This window comes from Tursiops truncatus, chromosome 12, assembly GCF_011762595.2.
Source record: "Tursiops truncatus isolate mTurTru1 chromosome 12, mTurTru1.mat.Y, whole genome shotgun sequence".
Taxonomy (NCBI): Eukaryota; Metazoa; Chordata; class Mammalia; order Artiodactyla; family Delphinidae; genus Tursiops; species Tursiops truncatus.
The window spans coordinates 76960253-76982412 of record NC_047045.1 but is presented as its reverse complement, the minus strand read 5'-3'; the positions used below and the strand labels follow the sequence as shown (position 1 = coordinate 76982412).

Sequence of the window (22160 nt, the reverse complement as noted above, 5' to 3'; positions counted from 1 at the left end):
AAAGAGAATCAGTATCCCATGGCCAAATACAGGGGCACTAGTGGGCCTAGACTATCATCTCCCATGCTTGTTTTGGATCTGTAAGACTGAGACAGATAAAATAGGAGACTTAGGACACTATCATAACCAGTGGTGGATACTGGCAATTCCCTTCTGTGATCCTTGCCACAAAGGAAATTGACTTAAGCTCTGACCCTCATTCTTCACTTTGCCTTGTACCTTTTTTTTTAATATGATAAATCTATGTTTAAATTTTTTTAAACATCTTTATTGGGGTATAATTGCTTTACAATGGTGTGTTAGTTTCTGCTTTATAACAAAGTGAATCAGTTATACATATACATATGTTCCCATATCTCTTCCCTCTTGCGTCTCCCTCCCTCCCACCTTATACCTTATATTATGACTATGTATGAAGCAAGGATCTTATTGATCTTCACACTGGGGATCTGGAACTCCGTTTATTCATGTTAATAAAAAGCTGTTATTAGAGAAAATCTTGGCTTTACAGTGTTTAGAAGATCTTCAGATTTTTAAATACTCCCACTCTTCCTACTTTATCTCTGTGCTTTTCATGGGCCCTCTCTTTCCCTATAGAAATGTCATATGCACAAAATGCTTGGTCCTATGTCCCACAGAAGTGACTTATAAATATTGACTGAACACCAAAACTAGGGTGCAAGGGTAAACAAAAACATTCACTGCTCCTTTTCTCCTGAGGCTTTCAGTCTGATGTGGAGACAGAATTAATCAAATAATCACTCTAATAAATGCATAATTACAAAGTCCATGGGACCCCGATGGGAAAGGAACCCTGTTCAATGAGAGCTTATCCTTGAGACCATTAGGGATAAAAGGTATTTTCAAGAACTCCTTCTTTTGTGGTCTTGATCCTACTTCATTTTATCTTTTACAAACCTGAGAACTTTTCAGAATGTTTTATTTTTCATGTAAAGACTTGAGATCAACTGATGAGATGATCAAAGCATATGAGATTTCAATTAGAACCACAGCAGTTAATACATTTTTGAGCTTTCCTTTAATGCTCAAAGAGGCAAAAGAATTCTTAGGCTACTAAGACTAGAGAAAGAAATACCAGAGAAAGGAGAGGTTTAAAAAAGTGAGAAGATGTTGAAATGCTTTCCAGGTAGATAGATCTGATCTTTGGTTAGTTTGTCTTTAGTATCTTTGTTGATAATGTGTATATATGTATATTTATATATACCTTTGTATTTCTATTGATTGGATCAAACTTGTATATACATTATCATCCCATTCATCTTTTCAATATGCTGGGCATTTTTTTTGAAAGTTGGTTGGGCTCAGCATCATAATGTCTCATTTGATTCTTCTGCTGTCGTTTACCTTAGGCAAGTTCCCCTGACTCTGCTCAGTTTCTCCATCTAAAACAAGCTGTTACTACTCCAGGGATTTTTATTTCATTTTATTTTTGGCTGTGTTGGGTCTTCGTTGCTGCGTGCGGGCTTTCTCTAGTTGCTGCGAGCAGGGACTACTCTTCATTGTGGTGCACGGGCTTCTCATCGCAGTGGCTTCTCTTGTTGTGAAGCATGGGCTCTAGGTGCGTGGGCTTCAGCAGTTGCAGCATGCGGGATCAGTAGTTGTGGCATGAGGGCCCTAGCGCACAGGCTCAGTAGTTGTGGCGCACGGGGCTTAGTTGCTCCACGGCATGTGGGATCGTCCCCGTCCAGGGATCGAACCCGTGTCCCCTGCATTGGCAGGTGGATTCTTAACCACTGCGCCACAAGGGAAGTCCCTCCAAGGATTTGTTCTTATGGTCAAAATGAAATCGGATTAACATTTTAAAGAGTATAAAAATGTAAGTGATATGTTTATTAGCCAAAGAGCAGGCTTAACTTCTTTGTTAATGTCAGAGGAAATATCAAGGTGATGTAGCAGAGGCCATCTTGTGTAGCAGAGGCAGAAACAGGAACAGAAGATGAAATTCTGCCTCCTTAGGGCTTTCTGTTTCTTTTATAAGTGCATACATACAACTACACATCATTTTGGAATTTATTTGTTTACATAATAACACAGAAAAACCTTATTAACTGGAATAAGGATTCAGCTTAACAGGGACTGGATTTAACTCAAAATGCCTACCCTGAATAGATATAATAGTATAGACAAATAATAAAGGTAAATGTTTCAAATATTAAATAGGACAGTCTTTTATAGCCCCTGAAGACATTTTGGAGGCTAATTATATAGTGTTAATTTAAAAGACCATTTATCTATTCCTTAGATTCTCTAAAACATTAGTATGACATCGATTTGTTGTCATAAGGTAAATAAAAATATGTATGTAAAAGTAATATAAATAATATTTTCATAATTTAATTGAACAATGAGTTATTTTATACTTAGAAATGAATATATCCATTAATTTATTGATAATGTGAAAATAGAGAAAGTAAGAAGATACTAGATTAGGAGACAGGTGCCATTCATCAAGATGAGGGTGAAGATCACATTTTTAGGGAAAGATGATAAATTCTTTCTTTTTTTTACATGTTTAGGAAACTGGTACATGGAAATAGGGGATGGCCAGTGGGCAATCAGATGGATGTCTCTGGATCTCAGAATGTAATTCTGGCTTGAAATATGGTTTTGAGACCCTTTGGCATTGGCGACAGTTAAATAGAATGTAGCATGAGAAGGTAGGGATGTGAAAAGAACCCCAGGGAGCATCAATATTTAAGGGATTAAAGGAGACAAGGGCGAGCAAGGCATCTGAGGAAAGCTAACAGGAAGATGGGAGAAAGTAGAGTCCTGAGAGCCAAGGGAAAGGGAACATCAAGACGGGATCCCATGCTGTAGGGAGGTTTGTAAGCAAGGGATTGAAAAGCGCCTATGGAATTCTGCAGTGAGGAAATGCCTGCCAGTTTTGGCGTGAGCATCCTGATGCAGCTGTAAGTCTGCAGTCCACTTGTAGGTCTTTGAGAACCAAGTGTGTGGTGAGAATTGGAGCAAGAAAAACATCTCTTTCAAGAAGCTTGATGAAGGGAAGGTTAAAAAACAAACAGGGACTAAGTGTGGCTTTAGTGAAAGGGATTTCTTTTTTAGAGATCGGTGGGATTTAAAAATGGTTATGTGGGAATTCCCTGGCGGTCCAGTGGTTAGGACTCTGCTTTCACTTCTAGGGGCCTGGGTTCTATCCCTGGTTGGGAGCTAAGATCCTGCAAGCCACAGGGCATGGTTAAAAAAAAAGGTTCTGCTTTCTCTGAACTAGGAGGGGTTGGCTCCCCAACATGCTGGAGAAATTCAATAGGAAGAGAAGGGCAGCAAGTGTCTAAGAATAGTCTCTAATTCCTCTGAGACATGGGAGGCAAGGTGGTTGAGTGAGAGATGGAAGGAGGAAGGAAGTGTTGAGTATGGAGGTAGAAAAAACTGTTGGTTTCTTCCAACAGTCAGGCAGTCATTAAACACATGTCCTGAGCTCCCGTTACATTTTAGGTACCGTGATGAGGCTTAACTGGTGAAGCAAAACAGATGTGATCACTGCCACCATAGAGCAGCGGGACAAACATTAATCATTTTCTTGTTTTGTTTTGTGTTTTTCTGGAAGAAGGTCTGTAGCTTCATTGTATTTTCAAAGGCATTCAAGACCCACAACCTGGGTAGCTGAGGATTAAAATCTGAAATTCTAAACATAGTCTATTCTTTTGTTTTTAGGGTTTCATTAAAAAAAATTGAGATATAATTGACTTACAGCATTATGTTAGTTTCAGGTGTACAATATAATGATTCAATAGATGTATATACTGCAAAATGGTCACCACAATAAGTCTAGGTAACATCCATCTCCACACATAGTTACCATTTTTGTTTTTCTTGTGATGAGAACTTTTAAGATGTACTCTCTTAGGAACTTTCAAATATGCAGTACAGCATTATTACCTACAGTCACCATGCTGTACACTATATCCTCAGGACTTATTTATCTTATAAATGGAGGTTTGTACCTTTTGACCACCTTCACCCATTCCCCCGTCCCCTCCACTGGCGCTGCCTTCCCTGCCCTCCCCTGCCCCCTTCCTGACCCCCCACCTCTGGCAACCATCAATCTGTCCTCTGTATCTATGAGTTTTTTTTATATTCCACATATAAGTGAGACCATACAGTATTTGTCTTTCTCTGTCTAACTTATTTCACTTAGCAAAGTGCCCTTGAAGTTCATCCATGTTGTCGCAAATGGTAGGATTTTCTTATTTTTTATGGCTGAATAATATTCCATTGTGTATATGTATACACACACACACACGAGACGACCCTTGGACAACATGGATTTGAACTGCACAGGTCCACTTATATGCACATTTTTTTCAATAAGTACATGCAGTACTACATGATCCAAGGTTGGTTGAACCTGAGGGATGGATACGGAGGACTGACTACGAGACTTGAGCATCTGGAGATTTTAGTATCCTCGGCAGGTCCTGGAACCAGTCCCTCTTGGATACCAAGGGAGAACTGTATACCACATTTTCTCTATCCATTCATCCATCAGTGGACACTAAGTTTGTTTCCATATCTTGGCTATTGTAAATAATGCTGCAATGAACATGGGTGTGCAGATACTTTTTCAAGTTAGTGTCTTCATTTCTTTTGGATAAATATCCAGAAGTGGAATTGTTGGATCATATGGTAGTTCTATTTTTAATATTTTGAGGGACCTTCATACCATTTTCCATAGAGCAGAATTAATCTACATCACAAAAATAAATACAGATTTGTGATACTGATCAGGGCTGTGAACAAGAGGTTTTTGGAATCCTGGGTAGTTCAACTCAGAGAGCTCAGGGAAGAGCTCTACCTGAGAGAGATTTTTGGGGAACGGAAAGGAGAGAGCACTAGATACATAATATTTAATAAATGTTAATTTTTCTTTTTTTGAAAATCATATTTAGAAGAAATGGTATGTTTTAGCATACATTAACCTTCTTTCCCATGTATCCCATTAGAAAATTTTTCTCATCTAAGATGTCTTGACATACTTGTAAGGGAGTTCCTTATTTTTTTTAAATAGTTATACATATTTACACTTTAAAAATGGGAACTGTGTAGGACTGTGTAACTCATTTTTTAATGGACTGTGTTCCTGAATTGCAGATATCACAACTAAATATTCTCATCCTGTAAAACTTAACAACAAATTAGAACCTTCAGAAGTATTACCACCTATGGATAATCTAGAAATTACAAGTGCATATTACCTTTCCATTGTATTGCAATAGGGGCTGGTATATTTATAATTCTTTTCCTAATGTCTTTTCTTAGGAAGTCTGAAATTAATATGAAGTATGCTTTATTCTTTGTTATATATAAAAACTGCTTTGGGAAGGAAGGCTGACTTCTGAATAAGTTTGGTAAAAAGATGAATTAAGTGGTAAAATTAAAAATTTGAAGCCCTCATTAAAATATTTCAGAAAGGAATACAAGCACATTCATCATACCTTTTGGTCTCTTCTCATTCTGTTCTTATTTCTTTCTATAATTCACTGCCTTTTCTTTGCCTCCCCCCCCAAACATTGCTGAAGCTTCTAGAAAGCTATTTACGCTTAAGAAGTGGAACTTTTTGAAGATGTGCAAGATAGATAGATGCAGGAAGAGGAGGAAGGTAGAGAGATAGGGAGAAGCATAGATAGACGGACCTGGTAATTGTGGAGATGGAAAAATGTCCGGCAAATAGTGCATGGTAGAAAATACCAAGGGGTGGGGGTAATAAGTGAAGGACAAGGGAGCCCAAGGACATGAAAAGCAAGGGTGGTGAACCAGGTTATTTGGTGGCAGCTGGTTTTTTCTCCTAAGAAAGACACCTGTCTTGGTAAATGTTGAGATGGAAAGGGCTGAGTAGACAGCCAGGAAGTATCAGCCTTCTCATTAATTTTCTTATGACTTAAAATAGAAGACTATTTTAGGCATAGACTGACTCTGTCTAGAAATGCAAATGAAGATTTTTAATTTTCTTTTCCAAATTGAAGATACGGTGGGCAAGTTCCCAGGTTAATGTTATAACCTTATGTGGTGCTAGGAGATTAGCAGAGAGCCATCGGTAAGTAACTGTCTATGGATTTGGTCAACTTGGCCTCTTGTTTTTCAGGATCTCTGGCTTCATCTCCAGCTACTGACTCTACCAGATTAGGAATCTCCTAATGTAAACAGAACTTCATTCAAGATATCGAAATGGTTCTTCATTCTTTTTTTTTTTTTTGAAGAAAACTACCTGGGCCTCACTCCAGAAGCACTAACTTAGAATCTCCAGAAACAACGAGGTCCGAGAACCTGTTTTTTAAAAACTTTTATTTATTTATTTTTGGCTGTGTTGGGTCTTCGTTGCCGCACGCAGGCTTTTCTCTAGTTGCGGCGAGTGGGGGCTGCTCTTCGTTGCGTTGCACGGGCTTCTCATTGCGGTGGCTTCTCTTGTTGCGGAGCACAGGCTCTAGGCGTGCGGGCTTTAGTAGTTGTGGCTCACAGGCTCTACAGCACAGGCTCAGTAGTTGTAGCGCACGGGCTTAGTTGCTCCGCAGCATGTGGGATCTTCCTGGACCAGGGCTCGAACCCGCATCCCTTGCATTGGCAGGTGGATTCTCAACCACTGTGCCACCAGGGAAGTCCTCTTCATTCTTTTTTTCATTTGTTCAATGTTTGCTAATGTCCTAGGTGATGGGCTAAGACTTGGGAAGGAAAAGATAAATGAGATGCCAACCTTCCCCTCAAGAGACACTTGGGTAAGGGCTGACAGACATGAACATGGACTTGTATATGCTCCTAAGACAATGTGACAGTGCTGTCACACAGCTTCATTCAAACCTGATGGGAACTTATTAAGAATGACTACAGTTGTTAGCTTGCTGATCAACACTGACTGCAGATGATAACTACGTGTTTTGAAGGTGATCTATATAATTGGGTGTTTGAGAGTTAAACAAACAGGAGAATAAAGGAACATGGGGAAAGGGAGGAAACGATTATTAGGCATCTAAGTGAGTAAATTCATGAGAATTATGCCACTTCATCCTCACAAACACCCTGAGTCCTAAATTGTAATCACTAAACAGATGGAGGAATTGAGAGTTGGTATGAACAGTAGTTTCCCCAAAGTCCCACACAGCTAGCTGGAGGCAGAAGCAGGATTTCAATACGTGTTCAGAGTCCTTCCACCATGTGGTGTGGTTACAGCTAAATGAGACAAATAAAGCACGGGTGAAAGAGGAAGTGGGAAAACTGGGCTTTGCTGCCTCTGTGAAAATGAGTGAGTGACTCAGAGATTTCTGACAGCAGGACCCACGGTTTGTGTAGTCAAGGTCTGTAAATATTTCAGTTACTAGATTAAGGAGATTTTAACTCAACAGCAGAAGCTTGCTGTCAGCCCAAAACTGCAATGAGCGTTTCTTTGAGCTGGTATATAGACATACCTTGATGATTTACACAGAAAACCAAATGTAGCTGAACCTCATTTATTTGGAAATTATCTATACCATAAACTCACACATCCAACACACAGCAAAGAATCAGCAAATAAGTAAAACTCTGTGAATACTCAAGTAGATATCGTAAACAACAAATAGTAAATCTCATGCACTGTAGTTTTATAACATTCAAAACGCCCTCAAGCCCTCAATCTCTTTATTACTGCATATCTGGCTTCCAAATCTATTGGGGCATACAAGAATTTCTTCATTAGGATTACTGAAAACCGGAAGAAATAATGTCTGACAAGAAAGGATTAGACCAAAAATAGAAGAAGCAGCTGTAAGAACTCAAACATCTCGGCATCAATTCAAATTATGGTCAGAGACCCTCAGTGGGTCCTGGGGATTACCCTTTGTCACCTGAAAAATAATGCACGATTTAAAAGTTGAGAGTTATGTTTTATTCAGCAGACATTCTGAGGACTTCAAGCTCAGGAGACAGGACTCTCAGATCACTCTGAGGGATTGCTCCAAAGAGGCAAGGTGGGGAACCAGGATATATAGGAGTTTTTGCAACAAAGACCAGGTAGTCGGAACATTGAAAGTTTACTGTTAACTAAAGAAAACCAGGTATCTCAAATTAAGGAATTTAGCGCTTTTATATTTATGGGAAGATGTGAGAGTCTGGGCTCACTGAAATCATTCCTTTGATGAGCACCTCAGCTCTCTGGGGCCAGTATCCTGTTCTTTCTTATCCTGAGTCTCCTCAGCATTCAGCAGACTGTTAGATGGCGGGCATCCTGTTTCCATCCTGAGTTCCCTCAGGGCTCACCGTAGGGGAGGCTGTAATGTGATGGCTCGATGGCTGCAACATCCTTTGTTTACTGATACGGCAGGCGGCATTCTTAGTTCACACCTGTAATACGCTCATGCAAGAAAGTGGATGGTTTCAATGTTGACCCAGAGTCACCAATATAAGGTTAAATTAATTTGGAGCTACTTTTCTAAGTACATAGGAGGTATATAGTATAATACATTCAGTTGTGTAAAATAACTAACATGAAAAAAGTATCATTGCTTAAAAGGTAAGAAATCAGACATCTGGAAAACTTACTAGTTACGCAAAGTGCTGCATGCTCCGAGGAGCTGGTGCCTTATCATTTAACTATGAACTTCAATTTCCAGATACAACTTTCACTGGAATAGGGGCAGGTGGCCCAGGTATAATACCCTCCTGTTGGCCTGAAAGAGAGAGAAAGGATAAACTCCACCATTGCAGGGACCCACCATGCTGCCTCACTCCCCACTTCCGGTGGTAGTTGCAGCACAGAGTACTGGGGGTGAGAGCAAATCTGCCCAGTCGGTCCTGACTCCCTCTCCTGATAAATGAATTTGGGAAGCAGGAACAAAGCCCCGTGCCCGTGGCCTTTGTGGCGTGGTGTCACCACATGTATACTCTTTCCCCCAACACACCCACACAATCACATGCACTCCATTGTATCAGGTCCTAGTTGTGAATGTCACAACAGTAACTAAAGATAATTTTCAAGTGTGTGTTGAGTAATCAAACGGACAGCCTTTTGTTTTAGTTCCTTATTCTTGCCCTACTCCAGTTGTGCTAAAAGTACCAAAGGGTCTGATAAAAATTCAAAAGAAGGCTGACTCACAAGGGAGAAAAAAAAAAAAAAGGAAGGGGCTTGGATAATGTCTTAACGGGACTGAGTCAAATGTACTGCTTCTTAAGAGATGTTCAAAATGTTAAGTCAGCTGTCTGTCTCTCTCAGTCATAGAAATGCTGACCCAAATGTTCACAAATGTGAAATGTCTTTTCAGAAGTTATAAATGCAGACTTAAGGAATGGATTTATTGCATGGGGGCTGATTGTGACCTTTATTGTCAAAGGGACTACGAGACTGTGCAGCTTCTAATATTCCCTCTTATTTAAAAGAGAATGCCACTGTTCTTTAATTAAGAGAAACCACCATTCTCTAGTCATAGTATAGCTCTCACTAAGATATTTGCAAACACTCTGTAAAATGCTGCCTAAACACTTCGTGTTTTTCAGAGTTTTGACTTCTTTAATGGCTGGCACACCCTTGGCAGTCTGAAGAAGCCCTATGGACTCCTTTTCAGAATAATGTTTTTAAATGTATAAAACAAAACACAAAGGATTACAAAGAAACCAAATATATAAAAATATAATAATCAAAAAATGTATGATATAGTAATATATGTGCTTCTTTATTAATGCATTAAATAACAATCTAGCAGCAAGTCTGGTGACGTTTGAATACTGATAAGGAGCATAAATTATATTTGCAGATACCTTCAACAATGATACAGGAGATGAGAATACCTCATTTTGTTTCTATGGGAAACAAAATCACAGATGCCGATAAAACTTTGGTGGTTTATTGCCAGTATTTATATTAGAAGGAAATGTTAAGTTTCAGTTAGAGATCAGTGAAAATGAAGATATATTTTCCCCATTTAAGTGTACAGACTCCCTGAATTCTGTTCACAGGACCCTTGGACCCCCAAGTGAAGGACCCCTGGAATAGGAAAATCATTTTCATAGGATTATGAGCATTGTTGAGATAAAATTACTTCAAATAAATATTTGTATACAATTCCTGATACAGTTATGAACATTTATTTTTTATTTATTTATTTTTTTATTGTTTTCTTTTGCGGTACGCGGGCCTCTCACTGTTGTGGCTTCTCCCGTTGCGGAGCACAGGCTCCGGACGCGCAGGCTCAGTGGCCATGGCTTACGGGCCCAGCCACTCCGCGTCATGTGGGATCTTCCCGGACCGGGGCACGAACCCGTGTCCCCCGCGTCGACAGGCGGACTCCCAACCACTGCGCCACCAGGGAAGCCCTGAACATTTATATTTTTAATTCTCAAATGGAAATGTCATTCATTCATTCATTTATATTCTTCCTTATAAACTGCCTTATTTTTGAAAGGATTTGAGGCAAATTGCATATATACATACAGCAAAATGCAATAAAATTACAAGATTGTGGATGAGAAAAAAGAAAAGAAAAGGTTGGTATGAAATGTAAAAGGTGTTTTGGAGTAAAGTTAATATACAAAGTGTATGTGGGAAAGTTCTAGACCTTTACTAGAGTACAATGGCGAATTTGATTCTAAGTTTAACATTCAATGCGAAGAGTAAAAAACAATTAGTTATAGATTCATGATCACACCTCCTGAGATGCCGAACTCTTTCTCTACTAAAACTAGAGAAAAAATTATTCTGTAGGCTTTGCCTTATAATGACTGCCTTAGCTTGAGCTGTTATGGCAAAATACCATAGACAGGGTGGCTTAAACAACAGACAAGTATTTGTCACAATTCTGGTGGCTGGGAATTCCCAAATCAAGGTGCCAGCATGGCTGGGTTCTGGTGCGGGCTCTCTTCCTGGTTTGCAGACGGCCACCTTCTTGCTGTGTCTTCACAGGGTGGAAGGAGAGTGATCTCTCTCTTTTCTTTTCTTCTCTAAGGACACTAAACCCATCATGAGGTTTCTACCTTTATGACCTTTGAAAGACCCATCTCCAAATACTTTTACATTGGAGTTTAGGGTCTCAACATCTGAATTTTGGGGGCAACACCATTCAGTCCATAGCAATGATACACTGAGGAATGAAATTAACAGTACTTTTGAAAACTTCCCTTGTTTTATTGGGCTATTTCTTATAATTTCTCAGTGTAAATTACCAACATATGTTTCTACTGGCCCAACTACATGTAGAAATGGATTTTAAACTATCTAGTGTAAACTTTTTTAACCTTTTGGAGGTATAAAGTATTATTTATTTACTTTTAGTACCACCTCCTTGGAGGTACTTATTCTTGAAATGTAGATTAGTGATTATTAATTTTTACATGTCATGGACCACTTTGAAAGCTATAAATGCAGACACACATTAAATTCTGCATTCAATTTCAGGGAATCACAGACCTCCTGAGTTCTCAGTACTCTGAGAATAAATAACTCTGCAATATAGAGTAATAGATATGCCTTTAATCATATTATATAAATATTGTTTACTGTAACTGAGCATTTGACATGGATTGAGAACCAGCCAGTTGGATTTAACGCTCTTGGCAAGCATGGGAGTGCAGCTATTCTATGATGCAGATTAAACAAATGCTTTAATAACTTGGAGAATAGGAAAGCTGCAAGCACATTTAGCTAAATACAATGCTAATATTTCAAGGTTGGAGGGATGCCTGGATCATATAGCCTGAATTCTTATACCCAAGATTCTCATGCCCTTTGGAAACATCACAAATCTCTAGCTACCACCATTTCATGGTCCCAGGATGACGACCCAAATATGGTCACAGTCCCCAATTCCTCCCCTCAACCCCTCCTCCCATCATGTATGAGTTGAGACCAAGCTGTAATGTATCAGTTGAGACCAAGCTGTAATGTATCAGTTGAGACCAAGCTGTAATGTGAGAAATCAGAGATAAACAGGGTGGACCCAGATTTTGTAAGACCCAAAGCTTATACAATTTCGAGGGTCCTTTTTAGGAAATATGATACAAACTTACAAAGACAAAGTTGTAAAGAAACTCAGTATTTAAAAGACATGACAGAAATGACAATAAATTTCAAAATTTAAAAAGCTCACAAAATACCAGAAATAGCACATTAGTCAGAAAAACAGGATCGTTTAAAAATTAACTGCTTGACATATCTCTAAAATCCTTTCCCCCTACATTTTTAGCTGCATGTTTTTTGTTGCCTCTTCACATGATAATGATTTTATAGTCATTTTTCTTGAGAGAACATAGAAAGGTAATCCAGTCTGTCTAGCATAAGTTGATCAGAATTGTTTTTTATTGATTGTTCAGAAAAACCTCTTTGCCTTCACAGTCTATTGCTGGTAATGTAAAATTTTAGGATTTCTCTTTCAAGTTTCTTTCACCTGTGACCTATAAAATTAGGAAGAATTCCCCCCAAACTTACTTCTGGTTCTGTTCATTAGAAACCCTGTCTCCCTCCACTACCCATAGGCACAGGGAGACACATGACCTGTTTACATTGTAATATGATCTCTGGTCCTGAGCCATCATATCACTGTGCCAGGTGAATTGGCCAATGGAAAGTAGAGTGTCACTGGAAGTTATTACCACACTTGACAGCTGGCTATAACCTAACTGTACAAAGAAGAGATTGTAAGGAACATAAATATATCCTGGTAACTACAAAGCAGGTATATCCCTCCTTATATGCCTGCTGTTTGAAATCATAGGCCACAGCTCACCCTCGTGAGAGCCTTTTTGTTCTCCTCTGTCACAGCCTACTCCAAGGGCTGTCTACATATGGCTGTGGCTGTCTTTGCAGCACCTCCATAGAGCCTTCTAGTAAGATTCCTTAGAGTTCAGGCTCAAGAGAGCAAGGCCAAGAAAAGAAGGAGCAGGACAATTTTTCTTACCATATCTCAGAATCTCAGTTTTTCCAAGTTTGTAGACATGGGAAGTATATGCCCTCTTCCGGGAAGATCTCATTCCCAGTTGCAGGGGTATGATCTTACCATAGGTCCCAATAAGACAAATATCTCAGAACACACCAGCCTAAGATCAGAATGGGAAAAAGCCACTTGGAACAGTATGGGATTTATTTCAATTCACAGATGAAAGGGTGTTTAAGGCCATAGACACATAGACCATAGCATATGGCTTCAGTGATTTTAACCTGGAAGATCTAGAACCATATGATCATTTCAACGCTAAAACTCTTAGTTCAGCACACATGGACTATTTTAATTCATTGATGTAATTTTCTGGTGACTGCCGCAAGATAATTAGCTACAAAATATAGGCTTTGGTAATTGGTCGAGTTAACTTATTTTATAGATATATTGACTATAAGCAGATTACATGAGAAGCTAAGTCTAACAGAGATGCTCACTTTGGGTTTAGAATTGTTGATCTGTAGTCTTCTTTTCAGGGGTCAGGTATCAGGGCAACTTCTCCATTAAAGCCACTCCTAGCTTGCAACAATAAAAGCTATTGTTTCGAATACAGGAATTCTTATTTTATTACGAAGGGAAGTGTCTGTTTCATCCAAGAGAAGAGTGAGTTGTAAAGGCATGAAACGTCTGCTTCTTCAAAGCCTATGGGAAGCACCATGTTTATGTTTTTGACTTTGTATTTTTGGGGGAGTATCTACTTTGCTTGTTTAAGAGAAAAAGCCACTTCTCTCAATACCTATGTTCAAATAAGTTGGAAATAAATATTTTCAGAGACTCAGTTGAAGAATCAGAATAAATAAGAACACTCTGCTTATGTTTAACCTAAAATATCCTCTGCTTTGGACTTTACCCACAAAGAGGCCAAACCTGCATTTTATTTAATTTTTAAATTTTTTTTACTTTTTGGCCACACCACGTGGCACGTGGGAACTTAGTTCCCCGACCAGGGGTCGAACCCCTGTCCCGTGTTGTGGAAGCTCGGAGTCTTAACTGCTGGACCACCAGGGAAGTCCCAGCTGCATTTTATTTTTAATGGAGATGCAGAGGAGCTGTTTTTTCTTTCTGGGAAGGAATACATAACACTAGAAATCATAGTGGGAGGAACGCCCTCCTCCAGGCATGGAGGCTTAGAAAATGAGCAGTGAGGTTGTAGACCAGAAGCATAATACATCTGCGTTAGCTTCAACTGATTTATAACAATTCTAGATATGGGTTTTCATTTTTTATGTAGTAATCCAACTATGAATTTTATAAATTATTCAGACATAGAATAATGAGAATAGTATAGATTCACAATTTTCAAAAGAATTAAAAAACATTTTTTTCAAAGTCATGGAACCTTTTCTTTGAATGAAAGTATGGCCTGCAGTTCAAGGTGAAACCAGTAAGTGTGGACTTGCTAAGCTCACCCAGGCTCTCTGCATCCTCCTTGGTCTCTTCTCCCTGCCTAGAACTCTGCCTGCTCTTGGGCATAGAGCAGGTACCCAAGTTCATGAAGCTCTCATGGGAGGATTGCTTGTTCAAGGTTTCAGAAGGAGAACCACTGACAGTAGCATTTTAAGGCAGAGATGATTCACAACTTTACTGTGAAAGAAATCGTATTTCCTGAGAACTTTTGGGGGTGAATACTGCAATAGATAGAAACACTGGCAATCTTTCTTCCTTAGATTACACATGTGTGTGTTTGTGAGAGGCTGACCCTGGTAACCTGAGTAAGAATTACTCATTTTCTATCGAAAGGAGAAGAGACCCTTCATGGTTCTTCATTCTTTAAAGGAAGGCCGCCCTGTATTTCCTTTGCTGTCTTTGGGTTTGTGTCATTTTTTCAGTTGAATGAACTGGGCACAGTCTGTTTCTTGAATGCACAAATAAAAATATCTTCTTGATTGGAGATGATATAATTGACTATAATAACTCATGAAATGTTCGGGAAGTTAAAGTTAAGCCGCCGGCTTAAATTTGCTGTGTTAGTAATAAGACGTTCTCTACAAACCAAATTTACAAAGATATTTTGGGGGCAATTTGAGAAATTGTTAAATCAAAGTGGTGTGTATATGAAATATCATTGTAATATGTTTTCTAATATGACCTCAAAGTTTTTTCTAAGAAGAATGTTCTATAGTTCTCTAACATAGAGCCAGATGATCCTGAATCCCACGTTTTTCAGTGAATTTTGAGTGAAACAATCTTTGCTTTCTGTCATGATGCAGCTTTTTTCCCCAAAGAACACAGAAAGGTTAAACAATGCATATTTGAGACGGCGCCAATCCTTGAGCCTTATAAGTTACTGGTCTTGTTCTCGAAAGCACTTCTGTGTTTACGTGCTGGTTTCAAATGCTGAAAATGTCCATGTGGACTTTTACATTATTCTGTACCCTAGGACCTCCTGCTCAACAGCTGAGATAAGAAAAGAATGCTCTTGAGAGCATTAGGGTGCTGTCCAAAATCTCATATATGCCTGATAAAGTTAGTGGAATGTCAGGGTCTCTGCTGTGATTAAAAGATCTAAATGTGACTTGTCTAGTAGCTCAAATATTAGCCCTAATCCCCATTCGCGCAGAGCTCTAATTTTAGGCTCTGTAGACCCAAAGCTGTATATGTAGAATATCCCTTGTTACATTACAGATTTTCCAAATGGATACAAGAAAACGGAGCAGGAATACACAAGTTAAGAGCGGGTATCTCTGGAGTTTGGGCTTATGGGTGACTTTTGTTTTCTTTTTTCAACTTTTTTTCTTTTGCATTTTAAAGTTTAAAACAATGCAAATATGTATTGTTTTAATATCAAAAACTTCATTTTCTGAAAAGTAGAATAGATGCTGGAGTTATTGGCAGAGCCAACCTTGGAGTAAGGACATGGTGAACAAGGGTCCCGAAGACACCTTGTTCCTTCCAACACTCAATGATAGGCACCATGTCAGACGTGCCTGTCAACTTTGGGTTTAAAAATATGCTTATGGTAGAGGTGGTGAATCAGGAGTCTGCTCTTGCAAGAAGTACCAAACAACTAGAAATGTAGTGACTCTAGACCAATAGGGAAGAGAAGGGGAAAGCTTCTTGTATAACCTGCATTTAGCATGTGCATCCCATCCTTCCACCCCTCCCTCCCAGCATCGGGAGGTGGGTGGGAGGTCCCTGGCAGCCTCTTCTCCTTTAATGTTCCTTTGTCTTTAAACCACTGATGCGGATATTTACGAATTAGCATTGTAGGTGGAATACACATTTTTGTCAGTGAGAGGTACAGAAGGGGAGTCTTTCTAGGTGCAGGAGGTGACACAAATGAACCTGCAGTCATGGGAGTTTCTGGGGAGCGTGATGGTGCTTTAGGGAGGGCAGACATAGGTAAAATATGTGTTTTTGGTTTCTGGGAGAAGCAGAATAAGGAATGATAAAGCTGAGAAGGGACTTTTGTGTTTCGTGTTTGCCTGTCTTCTTTATATCCGCTTCTGTGGCAGCTTCTTTCCCTCGCCTCCCATGCCTGGCCTCCTGCCACCCTCTGGCTGGTCAGAGACCTAAAATAACACACCATCAAATTGCTGTCTTCCCCTTTCTTTTCTTTCTCCCCGTGCTTCCCTTCATTCTCATCAAATGTACATAGAGTTGACAGCACATCAATAATCAAAGCACAGGAAAGTTTGAGAGTCATGAACTTTACCTCCTTCATGTAGCTAATCATTTGGAATGTAGTCTCTCGAACCATGTCAGGATGAGAGTTGGCCAACACAACTGGCAAGGCTAGGCTGCAGCCAACCAACCGCTCATACACGTGTGCATGTCACAGCAGGGTCACTCCTGGCTGGCTGAGAGCATTTGGTGAACAGCCAAGTAGCTTCAGAAAGGACTCAGAGGCATGACCAGGTGCACTGCATGGGGTCCAAGAACCCTGGGAAACAGGGGCTAAACTTATCTGCAGTTTTGGTTTAGACATGGCAGACTTGACTGATGGACAGAAGGCTTCCAAAAGGACCTGGACTAGAGGGAGAGCCCTGGGTGCCTGGCAAAAGCTAAGATGAGGGAAGTCTGGCAGCATGGGAGGAAGCTGGGCTGTGGGTACAGAGTTTCCTAACCCAGATCCTTCCTGTTCTCTACCCCTCCCTGCACAATCACTCTTCTAGGGTGTCTGTGGGTTCTGGAGGGAGAGAGATACGGTCAAAGGAAAGCATATGTCACTGTGGAGAGTGCTCATCAAAGTACTGATCAGAAACAGGTGTGTGTGTGTGAGTGTGTGTGTGTGTGTGTGTGTGTGTGTGTGTGTGTGTGTGTGTGTTGGGGGGCGTGTCTAGAGGAGGTTGGGGTAGTGCAGGCAGCCTCCGATGAGCATTGGGGTGGTAGCTGTTCACAGAGCAGAGGATGCCAGCCAGAGCTGCATCTTTCAGGGCAGTCGTCTTCATCTGTAAAATGGGAATAAAGACAGCACCAACTTCACAGAGTTGTGAAAACTAAATGATTAATGCGTGTACAGCATTTGACATACGCCAGCACAAACAAAGTGATAAACAGCGTTTAATAAACGTTGGCTATTGTTATTTTCATCATCGTTGCTTTTGTGAGATCCCTTCTCTCTGCTTATCTTCTGCTTATTTTCAAGTGGTTGCATAGTTTGATTTTATGTGATGCAATAAAACGGATTTTGCCAGTGTTTTTGTTTTTAATCAGAGAAATTACTTCTCGGGATGTAATAGAAAAGGGTTAGATTACACCTTAAGTACATTGAACTTGAGCAAAGTTTTAAAAATGATTGTGGCATCTCCAAGTTGCATTTTTACTGAATAAAAAAATTAGGCACGAATGTCATTCTTTTTGCTCTAAGAAGATCGTAGGAATAACTAATAACACTTGGTAGAGGTTAATATAGTATTTAAGGTAGTAATTTTAACAGTTTTGAACTCATTTTTAAAGACATAATTGGAATACTTTTCAATAGACATCAGTCTTTATTTCTTAGGAAATTACAATGATTAACTGCAGGTAGCTTCTCTTATTGTTATTTGAAGACAATAGGAGTCTGTTGAGGATTGGTGGGGCACAAAATGAATGATACATGTTTTAGTAAATACTTCACTGCTGAAACATTTTTCATCACTCTTTTTGTCTGCCTACAATTTATGTATTCAAGGCATAGTCTTCAAATGCAGCTTTCTTTACTGTATTTGGCCTAGAAAATGAATTCAAGTGAAGGAGAAGAATAATGCTTTTCCTAGGGCTAAGATATAGATTTTTCTTTTGAGGGGCTATAGATTTTTTTTTCCTCAAAAGAAAATGATGTTACACTTGCAGAACTCTGTGAAAGTTGAAAAGAGAATTTTGTTCCTTTTGTTCCTGCTTTGGGTGTTTTCAGGATTCTGCTTCTGCTTCCTTATGAAACTGTGCACTAGACAAGGACAAGAATATCACTCTCATTATTCAGGCATTTGAAATTACTCTTTTCCTTTGAAATGAGATATTCAAATCATTGAGTGTTAGAGAAATTGTGCATGGGTGTTAGAGTAAACGGATCTTGATCTGTCCTCTCAGCATGAGGCTTTCTGGAGGTGGTAAAGTGGTTTTAATCAGTGGAAAATAGCACCCGATTTCTACAAGATCTTCCCAAGCTCAGAATGATTTAGATAGTAATCTGAGTCTGAATACCACCCAGATAAGCATCTGCAGTCACATTTACCTGGACGTGGGTGGCATTGCTTTTTAAATTTCAGTATTACTATAAAAGTTGTCTGGCTTTTACCCCTATCAGTTCTCTTGATTTAGAGGTTGGGAAAACTTCTTTGTGCTCTTTCTGGCTGGAATGTCTAGTTAGAGATTCATTCTGCTGGCTGTGATCAAGTTACATACACTGGTACCCCAAATTTTCTTGATTTGGCCCTCAACTAAACAATACCAGGACTGTGAGGTCCAACAGTAAAAAGAAAAATTTTAAAACGAATTTAATATACTATGGAGTTCTTGTACAAATGCTAATTACTACAATGTGAAACAATGCTGTTTTCACTGTTTTGGGAAGTAGAAATCTTGTTCCGGGGAGAAAGAAAGAGCTGGTTTATTACTAGGTACGCTAAGTGCAAAGACAAACTTGAACAGAAGTCAATGACTTGGCGTCCAGTACAGCTAACATTCATCTACTTTTACATTGTTTCTGGTGAACTATTATAATTTCAAATCATTATAGTTGGAAAATATTTAGATAAAACATAATGTCACATTACTTTTCAATTTAAAATAACAAAACTGGAACTTTAAGCCACACAGTGTGAACAATGTGGAGTGCAGGTTGTAGGAGAGAAAAAACGATGTCTAGATGTATTTGACATGAAAATAGAGGGTTTTTTACTGCAGTATGATATTTACAGTATCTTTATACTTAAATTTTGGCCACAGAAGTAGTCTTACTGGTTATATACACTTGGATAGATTTCCATCCAAAAAGAAAAGATGATTAAAACCACCTACCTTGGGACTTCCCTGGTGGTCCAGTGGTTAAGACTTCACCTTCCAATGCAGAGGTTGCGGGTTCGATCCCTGGTCAGGGAGCTAAGATCTCACATGCCTTGTGGCCAAAAAACCAAAACGTAAAACAGAAGCAATATTGTAACAAATTCAATAAAGACTTTAAAAGTGGTCCACATCAAAAACTCTTGAAAAAAATACCTACCTCACTCAGCCATAAAAACGAATGAAATAATGCCATTTGCAGCAACGTGGATGGACCTAGAGATTATCATACTAAGTGAAGTCAGACAAAGATAAATATCATATGATAATACTTATATGTGGAACATAAAAAAAATACATATGAACTTACTTACAAACCAGAAATATTCTCACAGACATAGAAAACAAACTTATGTTTACCAAAGAGGAAGGAGGGGAGGAATTAATTAGGAGCTTCAGATTAAAATGTGCACATTACTATATATAAAGTAGATAAACAACAAGGACCTAGTGTATAGCACAGGGAACTCTGCTCAATATTCTATAATAACCTATGTGTGAAGAGAATCTAAGAAAGAATAGATATTTATATAGGTATAACTGAATCACTTTGCTGTACACCTGAAACTAACACAACGTTGTAAATCAACTATACTTCAATAAAAAACCATAATATATATCTATACTATAACTGAATCTGTTTGCTGTACGCCTGAAACATTGTAAATTAATTATACTTCAATAAAAAATAAAAATTAAAAAAAGGAAAAGCGGAAATGTATTTTGAGGAATGTTCAAGAGATTAGAATATTATTTTCATTTTATCTTTTAGAAAATGTTCAATTCTGGGGGAATCTCAGTTTAATGATTTCCTGCTAGCTTACTACCCAAGTTTTCCTGTTTTCTATGAGATACAACTTTCTGTCTCATTCTCCAGGAGAGACACTGGGTAATTATTATGATGAGCAAGTTACTCTTTTGCTGCCTCTTCTTGGGGTTGATGTGGTAGGACTCTGACTTCCTCCCAGGCAGTTGAGTCCTGGCAGAAATCTGATGACCTCTTTCTTGTCTTTTTCTTGCACAGATCAGAAGCAACAGACCTGGAACGAGGAAGTGCATAACTTTTTGGTATGTAATTGAGAACTCTTCAAAACTAATTCTTTCTTTTGGTGATATTCATGACCTGAACAGCCCGTACTCCACTTTGTTATTCTAATTTGTGAACCAAATTATAATAGTCTAGGTATATTTACCCCGAGGCTAGGATTAATGCAGAGAGAAGCTAATGGTATTCATAAATAACCAACTGTATTTGGTCCTCTGGATTTCCCTTGAAAACGGATTCTTGACGGCGATTACATTTCAGTAGGAGAGCTGCTTAGTAAAGCAATTTATTTATGGAATTATCTTGTTTGAGCCCCTTAGTGGTCAGGGACATACCAAACTGTCAAAGTACCATAGAACTATAATTATGTGAAGAATCTATTTTATAAGCAACTATGGGTTTAGATGCCCATATGTAAATTGAAAGTTCTAGAAATGAGGCGTTTACTAATATAAATTTACTAAGGACTATAATGAAATATTTATATTTAGTAATTATTATATCAATATAAAAGTAAAATAATCTTAAGATGTTCTCATCTTTAAAGTTCATCCCTAATGAGCTAGGTAAGACTGGAGTTCTACAAATATATATCTAATTTTTCTCATTATTCCTTTAATTTCCTGTTTATAAAATGATTCAAAAAGAATGTCTTAGTTCCTCACTGGGACACCTATCACTTGTTTAGTTTAACTCTGCTGATAACTTGCCAGAGAATACAAGTTAAGCATTCTTTTCATAGCTATCTATCAAGAATACCTTCTTTTGTGACTCCATGGATATAATGAAATAGTAGTAATTTTTCAGAAAATATTAGTATATTAATTCAAGAGCTATTATTTTTCTATGAAGCGAAGAAACAATAGTAATAATAATCACTTTTCTCCCCAGTATGTACTTTCTACCACTTCCAATTACCTAGCAACTGCCTTTGAAACTTTGTTACTCATGACCCATTAGTCACCATCATTTTTTTTTAATATCTTAATAGGAGTATAATTGCTTTACGATGGTGTGTTAGTTTCTGCTTTATAACTAAGTGAATCAGCTATACGTATACATATACCCCCATATCTCCTCCCTCTTGCGTCTCCCTCCCACCCTCCCTATCCCACCCCTCTAGGTGGTCACAAAGCACTGAGCTGATCTGTCTGTGCTACGTGGCTGCTTCCCACTAGCGATCTATTTTACATTTGGTAGTGTATATGTGTCCATGCCACTCTCTCACTTCGTCCCAGCTTACCCTTCCCCCTCCCCACAGCCTCAAGTCCACTCTCTACGTCTGAGTCTTTATTCCTGTCCTGTCCCTAGCTTCATCAGAACCTTTTTTTTTTTTTTTTTAGATTCCATATATATGTGTGAGCATACGGTATTTGTTTTTCTCTTTCTGACTTACTTCGCTCTGTATAATGGACTCTAGGTCCATCCACCTCACTACAAAAACTCAATTTTGTTTCTTTTTATGGCTGAGTAATATTCCACTGTATATATGTGCCACATCTTCTTTATCCATTTATCTGTCGATGGACACTGAGGTTGCTTCCATGTCCTGGCTATTGTAAATAGAGCTGTAATGAACATTGTGGTACATGACTCTTTTATTTTATTTTATTTTATTTGCGGTACACGGGCCTCTCACCGTTGTGACCTCTCCCATTGTGGAGCACAGGCTCTGGATGCGCAGGGTCAGTGGCCCTGGC

The 22160-nt window shown here is 38.8% G+C and overlaps 1 protein-coding gene across 10 annotated transcripts in view; it reads left to right on the top strand.

Annotated features, from left to right (window-relative positions):
• IPCEF1 (interaction protein for cytohesin exchange factors 1) overlaps positions 1-22160 on the top strand; it is a 181032-nt gene that overhangs the window by 34401 nt on the left and 124471 nt on the right. For 9 of the 10 annotated variants that reach the window (XR_012324920.1, XM_019951581.3, XM_073789756.1 and 6 more), the window contains one exon: positions 20440-20483. The gene's annotated coding sequence lies outside the window, so the exon portion shown is untranslated. Of the gene's footprint in view, positions 1-6121; positions 6294-20439; positions 20484-22160 lie in introns of all 10 variants that reach the window. The other variant, XM_033867863.2, reaches the window with a different exon arrangement.